Source organism: Lissotriton helveticus, chromosome 8 (genome assembly GCF_964261635.1).
Source record: "Lissotriton helveticus chromosome 8, aLisHel1.1, whole genome shotgun sequence".
Taxonomy (NCBI): Eukaryota; Metazoa; Chordata; class Amphibia; order Caudata; family Salamandridae; genus Lissotriton; species Lissotriton helveticus.
In genome coordinates this window covers 1,142,404,775-1,142,429,068 of record NC_136069.1, presented here as the reverse complement: position 1 = coordinate 1,142,429,068, position 24,294 = coordinate 1,142,404,775, and the positions used below count along the sequence as shown (strand labels likewise).

At 43.0% G+C, this 24,294-nt stretch overlaps 1 protein-coding gene across 1 annotated transcript in view; it reads left to right on the top strand.

Annotated features, from left to right (window-relative positions):
• AFF3 (ALF transcription elongation factor 3) overlaps positions 1-24,294 on the top strand; it is a 1,926,848-nt gene that overhangs the window by 557,019 nt on the left and 1,345,535 nt on the right. The window lies entirely within an intron of this gene.

Genomic DNA, 24,294 nt, shown 5'->3' with positions numbered 1-24,294 from the left:
GGTTTCGAAGAAAAAAACTTTTTTAATTTGAGTTTCCGAATAAACCGGAACACATCCGCTCTAGTGTTAGTGTAGTCAAAGGAACTCTCTGGGCAAAAATTCAATCCAAGAGCTAATAATTGTTTTTCAGCTGCAGACAGTACAACATCTGAGAGGTTTATAATAGTGCAATCCTGCATTAATTCCTTTTGTTGTACCATTGTTTCCTCTTTTTTTGCTGCTGCTGCTGTGGCTTTTCGTTTCTTCCTTCTGGCATGGCGTTTTGCGTTCTGCTTTTTACGTTGTAGTTCTTTCGCAGTCGTGGACGCAGGGTTTGCAACCGATCCTCCACTAAAAAATCAATCTCTTCGCCAAGATCCAATATTCTGCCCCCTTGTCTACCATCAATGCTGCCTGTTTCAGATAGCGAGGTGCTCGATATACTGGCTAAAGAGATAGCATCCATGTCGGAATTGTCATTGTTTTCAACTAATAAATTGGCTTTAGCTGGTGCCCCAGTCAAATTTGTTGATTTTACCAATTTGGACTGCTTTGCTTTATCAAATTTGCGAGAAAAGGTGTAGACTTGACCCATTTCATAGTCTTTCAGGTCAATTTGGGGCTGAATTTCAAGGTGTCTTAACCAATGCCAATAGGTATCATGACTTGCTTTTTTTCATCTTGTGAATTTGTGAATTTGTGATGTGCATAATTATGTATATACTTTGATTTGAAACATCAACCGTATTATTATGGGGATATATGATCTACACAATATATACCCTAGAAAGATTGTCACAAGATGAGATGACACATTAGCATTAAATGTGGGAATATTCGTGTTGAATTGATACAGTGATTTACTGAACCTCTCTTTGAACACTTCAAAATGGCCGACATGTTTACTGTTCTCTACCAACTACCTCTACAATAGTCCTATGTCAATGTTTACATGTTTCAATTTAAACTGCACTGTTGGGGTGAAACCTTTAGCGTGATCAAGGCTTAATCACCGAAACGCGTTGTTTGTGCCAATAAACGGAGATTTTCACTTGCACTTGAAAGGTGTCCGAGTTGTCTGTCCGGTAAATCGAGGAGACTGTGGAAAATATATATATATATATATATATTACCTACTGGCGGTCGCCAGTAGGTATATATAGTTAGGATTTTTTCTCTATGGGATTTTTGAAAATTCTATGTCTAATAACTTTGGCGTTTGTGGACGGAATTGGCTGAAATTTGCAGGAAAATGGAACATTTTGTTTCTGAGCAGCCACTGAAAATTTGGGGGGGGTTTGTCAAGGAGGGGCTGAGAAAAAAGGGGGGTCCCAAAACGTGTTTTTAACATTGAGTTTTCCATAGGGCGGTTGGCCTCACTTTTAGCCCGAACGGCTGAATGGATTTGCACGAAACTTGGCAAAATTGTAGGGACTGGTAGCCCGATGTGCCTTTGCTAGGTCTCAATATATGTGCTGCAGTGGATTTTGAGAAATTAACGTTAAAAAAAAGATATATATCTGTAACAGCGGACCGGGCAGCGCTCCAGTTCGCGTACTTTTCGCGTTACGTAGCTTTGTGAAGCGAAGCTGATTGGTTCTCCGGCGTCTGTAAACATTCCAAACAGTCCGTAGCGGGCGCCATCTTGTCTCTCGGTAGGATCGAGAGACAAGAGGAGGCCAAAGCGAAGGGGCAAATGACCATAAGGGGGCATAGTAGATCCTCCCTGACCCCCTAGGTTTGATGTGGAGGTTTTAAAAGGGCCCCGCGGGGCAAAAAAAATAAAATAATAATAATCGAACGGCTGAATGGATTTGCACGAAACTTGGCAAAATATTAGGGACTGGTAGCCCGATGTGCCTTTGCTAGGTCTCAATATATGTGCTCCAGTGGATTTTGAGAAATTAACGTTCAAAAAAAGATATATATCTGTAACAGCGCTCCGCTTCGCGTACTTTTCGCGTTACGGAGCTTTGCGAAGCTGATTGGTTTTCCGGCGTCTGTAAACATTCCAAACAGTCCGTAGCGGCCGCCATCTTGTCTCTCGGTAGGATCGAGAGACAAGAGGAGGCCAAAGCGAAGGGGCAAATGACCATAAGGGGGCATAGTAGATCCTCCCTGACCTCTTAGGTTTGATGTACCATTTTGCCAAGTTTGGTGTAATTCCGTTCAGCCATTCAGGCTGTAGACGTATGCATGTGAACAAGGGCTCGTGAAGCCCGAAACGCGTATTGCCCTCCTGTTTAATCAGCTGACACTGCAATAAAGAAAGAACCTGTGAATTTCAGTGGTCCGTCTCCTACCTTGCTTGCCTCGCCGGTCCTGGGTGGATTTGGAAGTGGCGTTTGTGGAGTTCAAAAGCATATATATATATATATATATATACATAATTATGCACATCACGAATTCACAAGATGAAATAAAGCAAGTCATGATACCTATTGGCATTGGTTAAGACACCTTGAAATTCAGCCCCAGTGGGCTATCCATTTTAACCAAATTATTTGACAAAAGATCACAGTTGATCTGCAGATAGTCCCACTGGGGCTGAATTTCAAGGTGTCTTAACCAATGCCAATAGGTATCATGACTTGCTTTTTTTCATCTTGTGAATTTGTGATGTGCATAATTATGTATATACTTTGATTTGAAACATCTACCGTATTATTATGGGGATATATGATCTACACAATATATACCCTAGAAAGATTGTCACAAGATGAGATGACACATTAGCATTAAATGTGGGAATATTCGTGTTGAATTGATACAGTGATTTACTGAACCTCTCTTTGAACACTTCAAAATGGCCGACATGTTTACTGTTCTCTACCAACTACCTCTACAATAGTCCTATGTCAATGTTTACATGTTTGAATTTAAACTGCACTGTTGGGGTGAAACCTTTAGCGTGATCAAGGCTTAATCACCGAAACGCGTTGTTTGTGCCAATAAACGGAGATTTTCACTTGCACTTGAAAGGTGTCCGAGTTGTCTGTCCTGTAAATCGAGGAGACTGTGGAAAAAAAAAAAAAATATATATATATATATATATATATACATATATATATATATATATATATATCTATATGCCACGAACCTCGTTTTGCTGTTTCTTCCTCCAAACAAACGAGCGTAGACCCAGGTTTGGTGCAATTATATTTTATTCAAACACACAACCAGTCGCCATGACGCGTTTTGGCAGATCCCTGCCTTGATCACATGATCATAGATATATAAATACCCTTTCAGGCATAGAGTGATGAATAAATTATGCAAAAATGAAGCAGAGATCTCTGGGTAGTTCTCAAGTTTAGGTGGAAAGCAGCTCCTGTATAGAGCACTCTCAACACCAGCGACACTCTAGATCTGCTCACCTCAAATGTCTGCTTTTCTATCAAAGTCTTTAAGCATAGATTTAGCACAGTGCCATCCATGCCGAGATAGAAAGGGACAAAGTCTTTTGCCATTTTTACAGCAAAGTCTTTAAGTATAGGACTAGCACAGTGCTGTCCTTGCGAAGCTGTCAAGTCAAGTCAGGGACATTTGTATTGCGCACACATCACTCCAAGAGTCTCATGGCGTATGCAGACGGCTCTGAACGAAACTGCTGGCTTAGTTATCAAATGGCCATATTTTTAGCTTTCTGCGAAAGCAGTGATGGTCAGAGATGGAGCGTAGGTGTAAGGGCATTTTATTCCAGGATGCCGGGGCGCGAAAGGAAAAAGCTTTACCCCCTTTTCTAGCCATTTGAATTCTAAGGGGAGTAAGCAGAGCCTCGTTACTGGATCTAAGTACCCTTCTTGGCTGATACCAACTTAAATTTCCTGACCAGTATCTTGGGCCAACTCCTTACATGTTTTTATGAGTCAGACACAGAGTTTTAAAAATAATCAGTTTTTTCACAGGAAGCCAGTGAAGGGTTTATAGACATGAAGCAGAAGAAGATCTATATGGAAGATCTAAAACAAGCCTTGCAGCTGTGTTATGCAGGATCTGAAGCCTGTATAGTAGGTTTTCATTTATTGAAAGTAGTAAGGCATTGCCGTAGTCCATCCTATTTATGATCAACCCCTGGACTAATGGCTTCCGCGCCTCAGTGGGGATCCATTTAAAGACCCTCCGCAGACTCCGGATAACACAAAAACAGCTGCCAATGACATGGTTTATTTGGCTTTTCATGGACAGTTGGTTGTCCATGTAAAAACAGAGATTGCGGACCGTTTCCTTGGTAGTTGGACAGGGGCCTAGATTGACTGGCCACTAGTCATAAGCCCAGTGTTCTGTGGCCTTGCCAAAGAGCATGATCTCCGACTTACCACCGTTTAGTTGAAGGTGGGTAGATATCATCCACCGAACCACATGGGACAGACAATTTTTGAAACACTTCTCGGTTTCGATAGGGTCCGAGCCTAAGGTGACCAGAATCTGCGTGTCGTCTGCGTATGATTTGACATCAAATCTGTAGGCCGTGATCACCTTAGCCAAAGAGGTCATGTACAAGTTAAAAAGTGTCGGGCTCAAAATAGAACCCAGAGGCACTCCCATCTTCACAGGTCTTTCACATGAAATGCTGGTTCCCATCTGAACAGTTGTCACACGGTCAGATAAGTAGCTTCTAAACCATTTAAGGGCATTTCCTCTGACACCAATCTCCCTGAGCCGATGTTCTAGAATGTTGTGGGAGATAGTATCAAAGGCGGCAGACAGGTCGAGCAGGACGAAGATGACTGACTGATGTTTGTCTAGTGCCAGCCTGATATTGTCGGTAACCTCGACCAGTGCTGTCTCGGTACTGTGCGCCGCCCTGAACCCAAACTGTGAAGAGTCTAAAAGTCCATGCTTCTCGAGATGGTTAACAAGCTGTTGGTTGACAAGGGATTCCAACATCTTCCCAATATAGGGAAGCAAAGAGATGGGCCGTAGCTTAGGAGAAGTTTTGGGTCGGCCGTTGACTTTTTTAAACTGGGTCTCACTCTGACTGCCTTCCATGTTATAGGGAAGTCCGCCTCTGAGAATGACCTGTTAAAGACCGATTAAACTTTCCAACAATACTGGAGCAATTGTGGCGAAGAATTTTGGAGGCACACGGTCTGAGGGAGAGCCAGATTTTATCTTCCGCATGACAGATGTAACTGACTTGATGTCACATTTATTAAATTCCCTCAGAATGTGAGGTGGGTCAGAAGACGTACAGGGCAAATCTTCAGAGGAAAATTTGTTTTGTTGAGACGATAAAGAGTGATGGATGGCAATAATTTTCTCCTCAATAAATTTAGAAAGAGAGTCAGTCCAGTCTTGAGAGAAGGGATTGACAACTGGGTACTAGGAGTTGTAAATTCCTTCAAAATTTGGTAAAGCTCTTTTGAGGAATTTTCTGCCTTATTTATCCGATCTATAAGCTGTACAATGACAAAATCTATTTACCACTACAGGCACAGTATTTACTTTTGGGAGGAAAAGTGATCATCTTAGAGAAACTACCAAAACTAGGTATGAGATCATTCGAGAGGCTAAAGAGGTGTTGATTGCTGCCGGAATAGCGGAAGACAATGAATCGCACATTGCTTCGAACAAGCATCCAGGTGGTGTTGCTTTGGCAAATAACATTTCAAGAACAAGAAGAACAATCAGGAGTAAAAACCTGAATTTTATAAGAATTCTACCTCATGGCAAGGGGATGACAAGGATCAGGGAGTCTGGTACCCCAGGCAAACAAAGGACGAGGTTGAGGCGACAGAAGAGGCAACAATCGAGACGCAAAGAAGCTAGGCAACTTAGAAGGCTTCATGGGAATGACAACAAGAGGCAAATCGGCAACAAAATGAGAGACTCACTTACAGTGGTAAAACTATCTGATATTCCATTATCCAAAAGTCAAATTGATGCTTTATCTTTGGGGTTAACATTTTGTCCTACCAATAAATTTAATTATACCGAAAGTAGGATTGATTTGTTCCATTTTACGAGGAAATTAAAACTTAAGAAATGGTAAGAAAACAAACACAAATATATTTTTTTTATCTATATCTAATGTAGAATCTAACCTTACCATTGATGATTTAGAAACCCTACACATGTTGTGAGAACTGGGGGGAAGAAATGACTGGGTGGATAATCCACTTATGAGTCTGGCTGAGGAGAATGTGATAATTGATCAAGCTAGCACTAGTAGTTTTAAACCTAAATCCAGGTTTTTACCCCAAATACACAATGATGCAATTGAGGTCTATGAGAAAGGGGTTAAAAATGAATTTAAGAAACTTGACAAACGTAAAGTTCACTCATACAGTAATCTCACTCTTGAATAACTCAAATCTGTTAAAGAACTACAGGACAAAAAAAGTAAAGTTATAACAAATTCCGATAAGGGTGGGTTCTGGTGGTCTGGCCATAAAGATGTATTTAAATGAGGGCAAGAGACAACTCAATGCTGCAGAGAGGTATGACCAGATGACCCTGTCAAAGGCCTTAATGGCATCTAATGTCATGGCTGCCAATGGTAGAGAGAAGGTGGAAGCAAGGTTGATTGCTCTAATGAATTCGGGAGTTAGGTTAGCTAAGTTTCTGCCTCTTACAAAGCACTTCTGGTCCGGGTGTAACAGACTCCCTGCTACTACTCCCAACCTATCTGCTAGGATCCTAGTGAAAACTTCATAGTCTGTATTCAGGAGAGAGATGGGCCTATATGACCCGCATCTTGCCGGATTCTTTCCTGCTTTCAAAGTTAGTGAAATAGTAGCTTGACCCCATGATGCGGGAGGTTTAGTACCTTCAGATAATATGTTGTTAAAAAGTGCCGTCATGGTCAGTATTATTGTTTCTCCCAGGGAACTATACAGTTCCCCTGGGAACCCATCAGGCCCAACAGCCTTGCCCCTCTTGCAAGCGGCAATGGCCTTCCTAACCTCTTGTTGAGATATGTCCTGCTCCAGATTCCCTCTCTGGAAGGGGTCTAGGGAGGTGAGCATACTATCTCTTAACCATTCCTTCGCATGGTTTTTGTCTACTTCATTATCTTCTGCATATAGCACCTGAAAAAAGGCAAAAAAGGCCTATCCGATTTTTTCGTCCATGAATACTGAAGAGGAGTTATCCTCGCTGTCAATTTGTTTTATCATGTTGTGTGTCCTATTCTACTTAGCTTTACATGAAATTCTGCTGAGCTGTTCAGCTCATATATCAAGATCTCACGGCAAGACTCCCAGTTAATGGTAAACTGACTGCCCCATTTAAGATCACTAGGGGTACCAGACAGGGATGCCCACTCTCCCCACTCCTTTTTGACCTGTATATCGAACCCTTCGCTCAACGTCTGAGAGACAAACTGAATATTCCATCATTTAAGTTTGGAGCGTGGGAGAGGAAGGTTGCCCTGTATGCAGATGATATTTTGATCCTGTCATCTGAGCTGGAGGCGTCTTTTCCTCAGGTCATCAGGTTGGCACAAGATTTTGGGCAGGTCTCTGGCTACGAGGTGAATGCAGAGAAAGCGGAGATTATGGTATGGAATCTACCGGGATGCGGTACCAGACCAAGGGTGATATGAGATATTTGGGAGGTAAGATCGTAGAGAACGTAGACAAGGTAGCTGGGATGAATATTGCAAACATTTTTAGGGAATGTCAGAAGTTCATGAAGTCCTGGGCACATCTTCCACTGACTATTTTTGGTAGAATTAGTCTGAGTAAAATGATTATACTACAGAAAATGATTTTCCTTTTTAACACTATCCCCTACATTTTGAAAAACAGGCTATTGATAAATTACAGCAAGCCATCAATTCATTCACATGGGCGTATAGAGCTACAAGGATAGCGTGAAAGAAGTTAAGGCACAGGAGAGAGAAGGGGGGCTTCATGCTCCCTGATCTTCAGTACTACGCCTGGGCTTTTCAGATATCATACTCGAGGATGCTGTTAAAATCCCCAGATGATTCAGAGAGAGGTGTTATGTTTTCGGCTATGTTGAAGGGGGTGGGGCTGCCGCTTGAGGGGTTCCTCTTTAAATATGGCGACCAAAAGTACTTCAAAAAGATTAGGCTGAAAGTACTTTTGGCAGCAGCCCGAATATGGACTAAAATTAAGCAGCCTACTGGTTTAAACTATTACTCCAGCCTAGCTCTTCTGTGGGACTCTCTGGGGGCTCCAGATTGTCTGAAGCATAAGCTAGCCATGCCACTCAGAACATCAGGGCTAATGACAATTTTTTAAAGTGATGCTCCACCTCTTAAGTGAGTCACGTGTTACATAGACACAAATGAAATACTATATTATAAACCGCATAAATGCAAAAATCAGAAAAATAAGGGCACAGAAAAACAATATTATATATATATATATATATATATATATATATACACAGGTCACTTTATCATGTATTTTCAATACTTTACAATACTTTACACTTTTATTCCCTGTAGCACGCGTAACTTCACTTTTCGCACAGCTAGACATTGATCTAGTAGCACTGTTATTTGCACTTTAAAGCTAGCTTGCCTCCAGAATATTTGAATACTCTTATTATATACTTCGTGACATAGTATCGAATGGATTTATCCTGCTATTTGTTCACAAATTCGCATTAAGAAATACTTTATAAAAATTTCAATTTATGAAATTATGATTGTTATGTTAAGATATATTTAACAAATGTGTATATATATGTATAACTTATTTTGCGTATTTGCACTGAAAACGGCTAAAGGAAATTTGATATGTTTTCTATGTTTATAGTCATGTGACTATTCGGAAGGTGGAGCTTAAGCTACTCACTAAGCATTATAAAAACAAAAAAGTTTGACTAGATCGTTGCATGTGAACAAGGGCTCGTGAAGCCCGAAACGCGTATTGCCCTCCTGTTTAATCAGCTGACACTGCAATAAAGAAAGAACCTGTGAATTTCAGTGGTCCGTCTCCTACCTTGCTTGCCTCGCCGGTCCTGGGTGGATTTGGAAGTGGCGTTTGTGGAGTTCAAAAGCATATATATATATATATACATAATTATGCACATCACGAATTCACAAGATGAAATAAAGCAAGTCATGATACCTATTGGCATTGGTTAAGACACCTTGAAATTCAGCCCCGGTGGGCTATCCATTTTAACCAAATTATTTGACAAAAGATCACAGTTGATCTGCAGATAGTCCCACTGGGGCTGAATTTCAAGGTGTCTTAACCAATGCCAATAGGTATCATGACTTGCTTTTTTTCATCTTGTGAATTTGTGATGTGCATAATTATGTATATACTTTGATTTGAAACATCAACCGTATTATTATGGGGATATATGATCTACACAATATATACCCTAGAAAGATTGTCACAAGATGAGATGACACATTAGCATTAAATGTGGGAATATTCGTGTTGAATTGATACAGTGATTTACTGAACCTCTCTTTGAACACTTCAAAATGGCCGACATGTTTACTGTTCTCTACCAACTACCTCTACAATAGTCCTATGTCAATGTTTACATGTTTGAATTTAAACTGCACTGTTGGGGTGAAACCTTTAGCGTGATCAAGGCTTAATCACCGAAACGCGTTGTTTGTGCCAATAAACGGAGATTTTCACTTGCACTTGAAAGGTGTCCGAGTTGTCTGTCCTGTAAATCGAGGAGACTGTGGTAAAAAAAAAAAAAAATATATATATATATATATATATATATATATATATATATATATATATATATATACATATATATATATATATATATCTATATGCCACGAACCTCGTTTTGCTGTTTCTTCCTCCAAACAAACGGGCGTAGACCCAGGTTTGGTGCAATTATATTTTATTCAAACACACAACCAGTCGCCATGACGCGTTTTGGCAGATCCCTGCCTTGATCACATGATCATAGATATATAAATACCCTTTCAGGCATAGAGTGATGAATAAATTATGCAAAAAAGAAGCAGAGATCTCTGGGTAGTTCTCAAGTTTAGGTGGAAAGCAGCTCCTGTATAGAGCACTCTCAACACCAGCGACACTCTAGATCTGCTCACCTCAAATGTCTGCTTTTCTATCAAAGTCTTTAAGCATAGATTTAGCACAGTGCCATCCATGCCGAGATAGAAAGGGACAAAGTCTTTTGCCATTTTTACAGCAAAGTCTTTAAGTATAGGACTAGCACAGTGCTGTCCTTGCGAAGCTGTCAAGTCAAGTCAGGGACATTTGTATTGCGCACACATCACTCCAAGAGTCTCATGGCGTATGCAGACGGCTCTGAACGAAACTGCTGGCTTAGTTATCAAATGGCCATATTTTTAGCTTTCTGCGAAAGCAGTGATGGTCAGAGATGGAGCGTAAGTGTAAGGGCATTTTATTCCAGGATGCCGGGGTGCGAAAGGAAAAAGCTTTACCCCCTTTTCTAGCCATTTGCATTCTAAGGGGAGTAAGCAGAGCCTCGTTACTGGATCTAAGTACCCTTCTTGGCTGATACCAACTTAAATTTCCTGACCAGTATCTTGGGCCAACTCCTTACATGTTTTTATGAGTCAGACACAGAGTTTTAAAAATAATCAGTTTTTTCACAGGAAGCCAGTGAAGGGTTTTTAGACATGAAGCAGAAGAAGATCTATATGGAAGATCTAAAACAAGCCTTGCAGCTGTGTTATGCAGGATCTGAAGCCTGTATAGTAGGTTTTCATTTATTGAAAGTAGTAAGGCATTGCCGTAGTCCATCCTATTTATGATCAACCCCTGGACTAATGGCTTCCGCGCCTCAGTGGGGATCCATTTAAAGACCCTCCGCAGACTCCGGATAACACAAAAACAGCTGCCAATGACATGGTTTATTTGGCTTTTCATGGACAGTTGGTTGTCCATGTAAAAACAGAGATTGCGGACCGTTTCCTTGGTAGTTGGACAGGGGCCTAGATTGACTGGCCACTAGTCATAAGCCCAGTGTTCTGTGGCCTTGCCAAAGAGCATGATCTCCGACTTACCACCGTTTAGTTGGAGGTGGGTAGATATCATCCACCGATCCACATGGGACAGACAATTTTTGAAACACTTCTCGGTTTCGATAGGGTCCGAGCCTAAGGTGACCAGAATCTGCGTGTCGTCTGCGTATGATTTGACATCAAATCTGTAGGCCGTGATCACCTTAGCCAAAGAGGTCATGTACAAGTTAAAAAGTGTCGGGCTCAAAATAGAACCCAGAGGCACTCCCATCTTCACAGGTCTTTCACATGAAATGCTGGTTCCCATCTGAACAGTTGTCACACGGTCAGATAAGTAGCTTCTAAACCATTTAAGGGCATTTCCTCTGACACCAATCTCCCTGAGCCGATGTTCTAGAATGTTGTGGGAGATAGTATCAAAGGCGGCAGACAGGTCGAGCAGGACGAAGATGACTGACTGATGTTTGTCTAGTGCCAGCCTGATATTGTCGGTAACCTCGACCAGTGCTGTCTCGGTACTGTGCGCCGCCCTGAACCCAAACTGTGAAGAGTCTAAAAGTCCATGCTTCTCGAGATGGTTAACAAGCTGTTGGTTGACAAGAGATTCCAACATCTTCCCAATATAGGGAAGCAAAGAGATGGGCCGTAGCTTAGGAGAAGTTTTGGGTCGGCCGTTGACTTTTTTAAACTGGGTCTCACTCTGACTGCCTTCCATGTTATAGGGAAGTCCGCCTCTGAGAATGACCTGTTAAAGACCGATTAAACTTTCCAACAATACTGGAGCAATTGTGGCGAAGAATTTTGGAGGCACACGGTCTGAGGGAGAGCCAGATTTTATCTTCCGCATGACAGATGTAACTGACTTGATGTCACATTTATTAAATTCCCTCAGAATGTGAGGTGGGTCAGAAGACGTACAGGGCAAATCTTCAGAGGAAAATTTGTTTTGTTGAGATGATAAAGAGTGATGGATGGCAATAATTTTCTCCTCAATAAATTTAGAAAGAGAGTCAGTCCAGTCTTGAGAGAAGGGATTGACAACTGGGTACTAGGAGTTGTAAATTCCTTAAAAATTTGGTAAAGCTCTTTTGAGGAATTTTCTGCCTTATTTATCCGATCTATAAGCTGTACAATGACAAAATCTATTTACCACTACAGGCACAGTATTTACTTTTGGGAGGAAAAGTGATCATCTTAGAGAAACTACCAAAACTAGGTATGAGATCATTCGAGAGCCTAAAGAGGTGTTGATTGCTGCCGGAATAGCGGAAGACAATGAATCGCACATTGATTCGAACAAGCATCCAGGTGGTGTTGCTTTGGCAAATAACATTTCAAGAACAAGAAGAACAATCAGGAGTAAAAACCTGAATTTTATAAGAATTCTACCTCATGGCAAGGGGATGACAAGGATCAGGGAGTCTGGTACCCCAGGCAAACAAAGGACGAGGTTGAGGCGACAGAAGAGGCAACAATCGAGACGCAAAGAAGCTAGGCAACTTAGAAGGCTTCATGGGAATGACAACAAGAGGCAAATCGGCAACAAAATGAGAGACTCACTTACAGTGGTAAAACTATCTGATATTCCATTATCCAAAAGTCAAATTGATGCTTTAACTTTGGGGTTAACATTTTGTCCTACCAATAAATTTAATTATACCGAAAGTAGGATTGATTTGTTCCATTTTACGAGGAAATTGAAACTTAAGAAATGGTAAGAAAACAAACACAAATATATTTGTTTTACCTATATCTAATGTAGAATCTAACCTTACCATTGATGATTTAGAAACCCTACACATGTTGTGAGAACTGGGGGGAAGAAATGACTGGGTGGATAATCCACTTATGAGTCTGGCTGAGGAGAATGTGATAATTGATCAAGCTAGCACTAGTAGTTTTAAACCTAAATCCAGGTTTTTACCCCAAATACACAATGATGCAATTGAGGTCTATGAGAAAGGGGTTAAAAATGAATTTAAGAAACTTGACAAACGTAAAGTTCACTCATACAGTCATCTCACTCTTGAATAACTCAAATCTGTTAAAGAACTACAGGACAATAAAGGTATAGTTATAACAAATTCCGATAAGGGTGGGTTCTGGTGGTCTGGCCATAAAGATGTATTTAAATGAGGGCAAGAGACAACTCAATGCTGCAGAGAGGTATGACCAGATGACCCTGTCAAAGGCCTTAATGGCATCTAATGTCATGGCTGCCAATGGTAGAGAGAAGGTGGAAGCAAGGTTGATTGCTCTAATGAATTCGGGAGTTAGGTTAGCTAAGTTTCTGCCTCTTACAAAGCACTTCTGGTCCGGGTGTAACAGACTCCCTGCTACTACTCCCAACCTATCTGCTAGGATCCTAGTGAAAACTTCATAGTCTGTATTCAGGAGAGAGATGGGCCTATAGGACCCGCATCTTGCCGGATTCTTTCCTGCTTTCAAAGTTAATGAAATAGTAGCTTGACCCCATGATGCGGGAGGTTTAGTACCTTCAGATAATATGTTGTTAAAAAGTGCCGTCATGGTCAGTATTATTGTTTCTCCCAGGGAACTATACAGTTCCCCAGGGAACCCATCAGGCCCAACAGCCTTGCCCCTCTTGCAAGCGGCAATGGCCTTCCTAACCTCCTGTTGAGATATGTCCTGCTCCAGATTCCCTCTCTGGAAGGGGTCTAGGGAGGTGAGCATACTATCTCTTAACCATTCCTTCGCATGGTTTTTGTCTACTTCATTATCTTCTGCATATAGCACCTGAAAAAAGGCAAAAAAGGCCTATCCGATTTTTTCGTCCATGAATACTGAAGAGGAGTTATCCTCGCTGTCAATTTGTTTTATCATGTTGTGTGTCCTATTCTACTTAGCTTTACATGAAATTCTGCTGAGCTGTTCAGCTCATATATCAAGATCTCACGGCAAGACTCCCAGTTAATGGTAAACTGACTGCCCCATTTAAGATCACTAGGGGTACCAGACAGGGATGCCCACTCTCCCCACTCCTTTTTGACCTGTATATCGAACCCTTCGCTCAACGTCTGAGAGACAAACTGAATATTCCATCATTTAAGTTTGGAGCGTGGGAGAGGAAGGTTGCCCTGTATGCGGCTGATATTTTGATCCTGTCATCTGAGCTGGAGGCGTCTTTTCCTCAGGTCATCAGGTTGGCACAAGATTTTGGGCAGGTCTCTGGCTACGAGGTGAATGCAGAGAAAGCGGAGATTATGGTATGGAATCTACCGGGATGCGGTACCAGACCAAGGGTGATATGAGATATTTGGGAGGTAAGATCGTAGAGAACGTAGACAAGGGAGCTGGGATGAATATTGCAAACATTTTTAGGGAATGTCAGAAGTTCATGAAGTCCTGGGCACATCTTCCACTGACTATTTTTGGTAGAATTAGTCTGAGTAAAATGATTATACTACAGAAAATGACTTTCCTTTTTAACACTATCCCCTACATTTTGAAAAACAGGCTATTGATAAATTACAGCAAGCCATCAATTCATTCACATGGGCGTATAGAGCTACAAGGATAGCGTGAAAGAAGTTAAGGCACAGGAGAGAGAAGGGGGGCTTCATGCTCCCTGATCTTCAGTACTACGCCTGGGCTTTTCAGATATCATACTCGAGGACGCTGTTAAAATCCCCAGATGATTCAGAGAGAGGTGTTATGTTTTCGGCTATGTTGAAGGGGGTGGGGCTGCCGCTTGAGGGGTTCCTCTTTAAATATGGCGACCAAAAGTACTTCAAAAAGATTAGGCTGAAAGTACTTTTGGCAGCAGCCCGAATATGGACTAAAATTAAGCAGCCTACTGGTTTAAACTATTACTCCAGCCTAGCTCCTCTGTGGGACTCTCCGGGGGCTCCAGATTGTCTGAAGCATAAGCTAGCCATGCCACTCAGAACATCAGGGCTAATGACATGGAGGGATCTAGCTTCCGAAGGGTCACTTTTACCATGGGAGCTTTTTCACAACAGGCTGGAGGAGGGCATGTCCAAGATCAAGTACGTACAGCTGCTGAGCTGGTCATAGAACCTTAAAATCCCTATAAATATAGGGAATACTCTGGAGGACCAACTGGTATCAAGGCCTGTGTGGGGGAAAGAAGTTTCTTTCTACTATTGGGCTATAGAGGAAACTATTGATAGAGACTTTGAATTGGCAGAAGAACTGTGGGGAGCCTCTATGCCAGACGAGAACCGGAAAGACCTGTGGCAGACTTCGTTTCATACATTATTTTCTGTTGAAAAACCAGTCTGGCTTACGAGGAACCATTATTTTACTGTTCATAGGGACTACTTATCTCCAGCAAAACTTTAAAAATGGCAAAAGGCCCCCCAGTAGGTGTAAAAAATGCGACTTGGTAAATGCCACAGACATACACATGTTTAAAGATTGTCCAGGGATAATAGAATTTTGGGAGAACATAGCGGCTACCCTAGCCGACATCACAGGCACCCCAATCCAAATTTCCCTCGCCTTGATTATCTTTGGCATAACCAGTAAAGTTACAGGCCCTGTAAGGGGGTTCCTCTTCTATGCAATTCTGCTGGCTAGGAGGGAGATTTGTCAGAGATGGGTAGAGGCCGCACCCCCCACACACACAGAATGCCTGTCCTCTCTATATAAAACTTCTAAGATTGATTTGGATAGACTGCAGAACAGCAAAAGGAAAGTAACATGGTATTGTTTGTTATATTGGTCTCAGCATTAGCCTATTTGTGTTAGCACTTTGGGGTTTGGGAGAAGTTTAAGTTGATTATGTTTAAATTTAAATCTAAATTTAAAATTATTGTTTGATCCTTTGATTATGCCTCATTGGAATCTCTCTGATTGGGTAGGGCCCGCTCTTTTTTGCTCCCAGGTCTCCATTCAATACAGGCCCGTACCAACAGTCGTCGGTCACTTCTTATCAGAAGAGAGTGAGACCACCCCTTTTCTTGGAAAGGGGTAAGTGACTTTTTGTGGGATTGCCACATACCGGTAGGCGGGCACTGCCCCTGGGTCCCACTTCGATTGCCTACATCTCCTGTAATCGAGATACGGTAGCGTCATTCTACTTTAAGTCAACTCTGGTCTGAGGCGGATGAGGATTAATAGAATGTAAATGTAAATGTAAATGTCATGGTACTTATAGAGCGCACTGTCACCAGACGGTCACCTTGCGGTGTCGCCTATGCGGTTTCCTGGCGCTGATACTCATACCGCTGTGGAACCCCTCCTGGCTTTCCCTGTGAAGTGTCCACTCCTGGGCACCCCCAGGGTGAAGCCAGGCATCCTTAGCACTGTTGGGGCCGGTGTGGAGGCTAAGCAAGCTATTGCCCAGAGTTGCAGCGTGGGGCCCGTGATTAGAATAGGCACCGAGGCGAGAATTAACAGGTCCGAGGAAATTGAGCCCGAGACCCCGCCGAGGCGGGAATCGAACCCTGGTCCCTGGCCAGAACTCTGCATCAGGGTCTACCGCTCTAACCATTGAGCCACACTCCTCCTAGAAAAAAAAGAGACAACTCAATGATGAGAACAGCTATAAGATAGCAGACATAAAAAGTTACTAGAAAAGCAATGAGAGATAGAAGTCTAATCTTGTTAAATTAAAAAATTAAAACTTATTAACTAATGATGAGTATACGTTTTTAAACTGTGAGTTTCCCAAGTTATCAGCAAAAGTATGTGGATCATGAGAGAATCCCAAGAGGCCTGCAAATTTTTATCATCCCAACTTTTAACGATCCTGACTTGATTGAGGAATGGGCGAAAAATAACCATAACTGTTCAACTTATTTTAGCAGCTCTCTCACTCTTAAAAACCATTCTGGCTCTCACAGTAGGCGGGGAGCCGGCAGGGACTGCAAGGGCCTTCAGGCTCCCCCTGCGGTCCCTATCAGTGGCAAGTGGCTTCCCTGAGTGGAATCATGGCACCCACAATTGAGCCCAAGCCGTAGGGGATGGGGTCCCTGGGGCTAAAATTGGCCCGGGATGGCGGCCGCGCAGCACCCTCCCTTTGATGTATAAGAAATGTTTTTTTTAAAGGCCGGGCCCCAGATGATGGGGTCCCCGGCCCCAAATTGGCTTTGGAGGAGGGCCGCGTGGCCCCCCTCCCCATTGAAAGAAAGGCCTGGTCCCAGGGATTGGGACTCCAGGCCAAAAACAGCCCAGGGAAGGCTTGGCCATGCGGCCTCCCTCCGCAAATAAACTTGAAAAACTCCACCACTCTACAAACGCACCTTCTGGTGCACAACTGGTTGGGGGATGACGTCCCCTTGGCTGCACAGGATCCTTAGGGGCCAACAATCCCTCCTGGTACCGCCAGTAGGTCCCACGCATGGAGATTTCTGAGAGGATATTGGAGGCCATACACCCTTTTTTCACCATTCTGCCAATGCGCCTCCTGGCACACTGTTGGTTGGGGGAGGAAGTCATCTTGGATGCTGAAGGACCTTGGGGGATAAGAAGACCTTCTATTACCTCCGTAAGTCACACAGAGTGTGAATGCTGAGAAGACTTTGAAGGCTACGCCCCCTATCTCCACCACTCTGCAAAAGTGCCTCTTGGTGCAGTGCTGGTTGGTGGGATGAAGTCCCCTTGGCTCCAGAGGGCTCTTGGGGGCCAGCATGCCCTCCTGTTACCTTCTGTAAGTCTCACTCAGCAGGATTGCTAAGAGCTAGTTGGAGGATCACCCTTTTCTCCACCACTCTGCAAACGCACCTCCTGGCACTTTACTAGTTGGGGAATGAAGTCCTCTTGGATACTGAGGGACCTTGGGGGCCAACAAGCCCTCATGTTACCTCCAGTAAGTTTCACACAGCTGGACTACTGAGAGCTAGTCGGAGGTCCGCCCCCTTTCTCCACCACTCGGCAAACGTGCCTCCTGGCACACTACTAGTTGGGGGATGAAGTCCTCTTGGATGCTGAGGGACCTTGGGGGCCAAGAAGCCCTCCAGGTACCTCAGGTAAGTCCTATACAGCGGGATTCCTCAGAGCTGGCTACTACTTAAAAAAACATAGAAATTCACTGAAAAAACTAAAGGTAACAGGGACATTATGGTTAGGCTCAGGTTTTACTCGTACAAAACCAGTGAAATTCAGGAGTTATAGTTAGCTGAGCTAATTATAACTTATGACCCCCTCAATGCACTGCGTATGACATCACATAGTACATCACTGATGATATAATCTACAGAATCACTGATGCACCCACTCACACCCCAAAGCACCTTTCATATACCCACTTCCACTCCCTCACACCCATTCACAAACCCATTCACAGACCCACACCAGTACTTACACACCTACTCAGTGATTCATAGATCTACCCACACATCCACTCACTCACCCATACAACCACTCAAACACCCACTCACTAACTAGTACAGCCACTTACATAGCCACTAACACACCCATACAGCCAATCACATTGTGAGTCAGTCATCCATAGAGCTACTCCCACACATGCACAGAGACTTGTGCACCCACTTAGAGACTCACTATGATACTCATGCACCCACTCACAGATGTACTTAGATACTTATGCACCTACTCACAGATATACTCAGAGACTAATGCACCTACTCACAGATGCACTCAGAGCCTCACACACCCACTCACACACCTACTCACAGACACACTCAGTCATGCACCCACTTGCACACCCCTATGAGACTCATGGACCCACTCACAGACCCACTCGGAGACTCACACACCCACTCACAGACCCACTCAGAGATTCATGCACCCACTCACAGACCAAGACACTCATACATGCACTCACAGACCCACTCAGACATTTTTGCACCCACTGACATACCCACTCATACACTCACATACTCACTGACAGACCCACTCAGAGACTAATGCATCCTCTCACAGACCCCTCCAGAGACTCTTGCACTCATTCACAGACCCACTGATGCACTTAGCCACCCAATCACAGACCCACTCAGAGACTTATGCACCCACTCTCACAGTCCCACTGATACACGTATGCACCCACTAACAGAGTCACTCAGACACTCACACACACATTCACAAAACCACTCAGAGACCCATGCACCCACTCACACAGTCTGTCAGGGATTCATGCACCCACTCCTAGACCCAATCAGATGCTTATGCACCCACTCACAGGCCCACTGAGAGAGAGATTCATGCATCCTCTGATAGACCCACTCAGACAGTTATGCACCCACTCACAGGCCCACTTAGAGACTCAGGCACCCATTCACAGACCCACTGATACACAGGCTCCCACTCACAGACCCACTCAGAGACTCATGCACCCACTCACAGACCCACTCAGAGACTAATGTACCCATTCACAGACCCACTGATACACTTATGCACCCACTCACAGACCCACTCAGGAATTCATCGACCCACTCACAGACTCATACAGACACTCACAGACCCACCTAGAGACTTACACACCACAGAGAGACTCGTGCACCTTCTCAGAGATCCACTCAGATACTCATGCACCCACTCACAGACTCACTCAGAGACTTGTGCACCCACTCACAGACCAGCTTAGAGACTCATACATGTTTTTATAGAGTCATTTACATAGTAATGTATCTAGTGTGATGCTCAGATTCAATTATATAGCTATGAATTTTGAATTTCTTGGTGGTTATTGAATTTCTAGGTTTGTTTTGTGTATTTGCGATGTATTTGCAAATATCGCAACACCGTTGCGAATATTATAGAATAATTGGGGCAAAAATTATTTATAAAGATAATGAATAACATTTTGGGCAATAGGGTGGCTCAGAGAAGAGCCTTTGTGTTCATTGTGTGTAAATGACAGCTACACATAAGACCGGATGCAGAGATGGGATGTCTTTATTGACCAATGCAATTAATGTAGGACTTATGGAGTTTGGCAGATGTGGGACATTCGGAAAAAAAAGGTGGATTTCCTGTGCTGCATAACGAGAGGGAATTGATGTTACCTGCATTTGCAGCCCCAGATTAACAATTATTTCACACAACGCAGCACAGTATCCAAACTTGCTGTGCTGTGTTGTGTGAGACGAAGAGAGCAAGAAAGTGCCATATCTGCGAAGATATGGCAAAATCCTGCTCTCTCCCTACCGCTGGCACACAATTAGGCTGCCAAGCACCACACACACACCATAGGGAAAAGATGTCTGTGTGAGTCTAAAATAGGTTTTCTACTGGAAGGGATCCCTTCCAGTACAAAATTCTATGCCTAGACAGAGTTTAAAACTTTCCCTACTTCGGATGTGTGATTTACAGTACAGCCTGCTTTCAATTGGTGTCATTTTTTGGCACAAAACCCTGTCTACAAATGTTAGTAGGAAGTGTTTTGTGTATAAAAAAAGATGGGTTGTTGCATAACAACACCTATAGAATGCCTCTTTGATGCAGAGTATTGCAATGCAGCACTTTGTGCTGCTTTGCATTACTTTCCAGCAACTTTCTAGCTCAAAACATGTTTTACGCTGGAAAGTATATTTAAAAAAACTTTTTTGCACAGGTTTGTATCACTTTTGAGACACAAACCTGTGTAAATGTTTGTCAATCTGGGCCTAAATGTAGCAGATGGTGCACTCCATCCATCTCTCAATAAGGCCCTTAATGTTTCGCTTGCTTTTCATCATGCCTGACCCATCATATGAAAGAAATACTTACAATAAAAACAAACAAAATAAGACATCATAAAAAACTAAATAATGAGGGCAAAGACATGTAGAACAAATATCCTATCCTATTATAACAGATGGGAAAGCAATATATTCAGGAATGATCTTGAATTGTAAAGACCGTAATTCTTCCGGCTCAAGATTAACGTCTAGCAAAAGAGGTATGGCAATTATTCTATTTACCACATGGGCAAATCACAGTCCTCCTTATGTACAAAATAAGAATTGCAGGATAATTGAGACATTGCTGAAAGAGTTTGCTACAATTTAAAGCATATTTTAAAGGAGTGGTGTCACACCCCAGATGATGTACTTCATTGTAACATAGTGCACATTATTGCAGCCCCTATGTTGTTGATGAAATTTGCATGTGGTGGGAGATTATTAACCATATTGAATTACACAGGGCAAGTGTGAGAAGTGAATGAGCCCAGCTCCCTCCTAGGATGTTCATGAAGGATATCCACTCCAAATTATTTTCAACAAATGGTGTCACATAGTGCTCATTATAGCAGACTTTTCACATAATTAGACATAACACCTGCGAGAAAGTGGATTATTAGTTGGAGTAGATTGTAGTTCATCACAGGTAATAATGACACTATCCGTATTTGGTACAGTAATGGTTTCAGTAATTTAAACCTGATCTCAAACCCTTGTAGCTATGGCACTGACCAGGCAAGTTTAATGAAATGTGTAAAGCATTTAGGGTTATCAAAACAGTTAAAAAGTCAAATAAACCACACAATAACAATCCCACTCAAATTTATCAAAATTGATAATATTTTAGTGAACAAACATTACACCAAACGACAAAATTCCACTAATGGGAACCAAAAATGTGGATTTTTCCATAAAAATAGCACCAAAAAGTGCAAAGCACACTGGCTGTGCTACACTGAGACAAAGGGTGAGGTTTACAACTTACTACAATGGGGCGCAGGTCAGATACAGAGACCAGGTTTATCCCGGTTGGAAGTCTTACCTTCTGACTTTGTCTCTGAAATGGAAGTAAAAAATCAGCAGCTGGCAAGGCAGCAGGCTCCGGCCACGATGTGTTTCATGAGGCAGGATAGCCATTGGATGAATTCCTGGCAAATCTGTTGATTTTTGTCAGGAAAGCTACAAGTGAGAGGAATTAAAAATTCATGCCCAAAAAAGGTTCCCCGCCTGCCGGATACTTTGGGTGCCTTTGCCTGGTGAAGACTTCTACCTTTGGACTTAGACACTTTTTTGAAGCTCAAATTCCTCCTGTGGGGAAAGGCTGCAAGCTGTAGCTGAACGGGGCTCGAGGGGGCTGGAAACTTTCTCTGTGATGTACCACTGAAACAAATGTGCTGCCATGAAAAAGCTCTGAGTGGAAGCAACTGAATTCTTTGGCACAGCAGCAATTGCACCTTTGTCGGATCAACTTGGCAGGTTTGTCCCAATCCACTGTTGATTCTCCAGGCAAAAATCCATGGAAAAAATTTTAAGTGCACTCTGGCACAAGTATGGTTCCAGGACCTCAGGAACAAAACATGGGTGTCAGGACTCACTTCAATAGAAGCACCCAGCAGGGTCCAGGGAAGGTCTTGGTGGGAAAGATCAACTAGGCTCTCTTTGGAAAGTGGGCTTATTGCAGATTTTGTGTCCCTGCATCTTAAGAAGAAGTCAGCCAGCTTACCCTTGGAGTCTATTCCTTGATCCTGGGTACAAGTAGGAATAAGCCCAGCCCTTAGGGATCTTCCTTAGGTTCTCTTCACAGATCACAACAGCAGGTACAATCCTCCTTCTGTCTTCCACTGGTCTAGGAGTGTTCTGAATAGGGTACTAGGTTTGCCCTATTTATGCCCAATGGCAGCCCGTGCGTAGGTGAAACTCCTGGCCACCCGCTGACCAATGAGGTAAAAGTTCCCAGCAGTGACCTCCAATCCACTATTGCAGCACTTCCTGTGTGTTTTATTGTAAACTGTCCCAAAGTGCCTATCTCTACCTAAACCCAACATGGCAGAACCTGTCTTCCCCTGTACAGACTTCCCTGTGCTCACCGAGACATGTGGCTATGATAATGGGCAAACCCTTCATTGTGGTCACTCCCAACCAATTCTGGGGTAGAGCCCCCCAACTGGTTTGGAGACAAGCTGGACTAGGTGCCAACTACATCCGCCAGTGACAGGTAAGGCATCCTTGAAAGAAATGCAAGCTGGGCACAGCCACCAAACCCTCCTGTTCAGTGAGGAAAAACATCTCCCCAAACCCAAGCCCCTTGCCAGTGTGTGGGAGCAATACACATCCCTCCAAAGGGGAGCTATCAGCCTTCAGGTGACACTGAACACTGGCAGAATTCACATTTGGCTGATGTAAGAAAATGACAACTTTCTAAAACTGTAATTTTTAAAGTACTTTTATAAAATCGGACTTGAGCATTAAGTTGGATTTGAAATATCTATTAAATTGAATATCCCAATCTGATATTAAGCATTATAAGGTGTTATAATGTAAACCAATACTTTACCATGGAAGAGCCGGACACCTATGCCACAGTGAAAAGCAACTTTGGGGGGTTTCACTGCCAGGACATGTAAAACATAAAATATGCATGTCCTACTTTTGAAATAGCATGCACCCTATCCCATGGGCATTTAAGCAAACTGTGGGGTGACTTACGTGTATTAAAAAAGAGTGTTGAGGCCTGACAAAAGGTTTATTTCGCCATGTCGAATTGGAAGTTTTTAAAAATGCACACCAAGGCAGCAGGGGCAGGCCTGGAGACATGCTCTGCATTGTCGCTTTAGTGGTGGCACAATATATGCTGCAGTTCACTATTTCATTGTGGTGAAGTATACAAAAAGTGATGAATGGAATGCTTGAATTAATCTCCACCACCAGTAAATATTCAGGGCAGTATCCCATTCCATAATTATGTTGCACACCATGCAACCTCAGTTTGGACCCAGCCATATACAAATCAGTCTTGACTCTGCTCCAATACCAATACTGTCCTACCCTAACTACCAGGCAAGGTCCTCCCTGAACCAGGGATCGGCTTTGGTATAGCGTTATATATAGAGGATATATCATTTGTGTATACCTTGGTTCCAGTGGCACAGTGTGCATGGGACCCCACGTCTGTGCATACCCATGCCACTTAGGCGACACACTGAAATATACAAAACAAGCGATGTATTGAATACTTAAATCAGTCTCAGCCTCTGGCAATTACTCAGGCCACATCTCAGTCCTCTAGTGACATTTAACTTACAGTTCCTGGGTACACTTTTGTACTATATACCAGTGACTTTTAAGTAAGTTAAATATACCAGTCAGGAGTGTAGCCAATTTCAACATGTTTAGGGGTCAGAGCATACACACTGAACCCTGGACAACAGTGACCCAATGTGCAGAGTCAAAAAACCAGCAGAAAAATCTATCAATAAGCGGAGTGGTCATGCAAAAGGGGCATTTTACTGCAAAACTCATATGTTCTAATGGGTCACTGTGGGACTTGGCCCGCAGGGCAGGTTCACCCCTAAACTTTTTGCCTTATGTGTGACCCTGTGTCAGTGATTTCTGGGTCTCTGCGCACTTTTCCCTGGGTCCCAGAGTGAAAGTGCGTGCGTGTAGCATGGCTGGCCTGCCCTCCCATAGGAATGCATGGGGAATGTGTGTGTCCCTGGTAGTTCCTGATGCGTGGGGAGTGCAGGCTCGAGTTTAGTATGTGTAAACTCGTGAGAGTGAATGCTGCGAGAT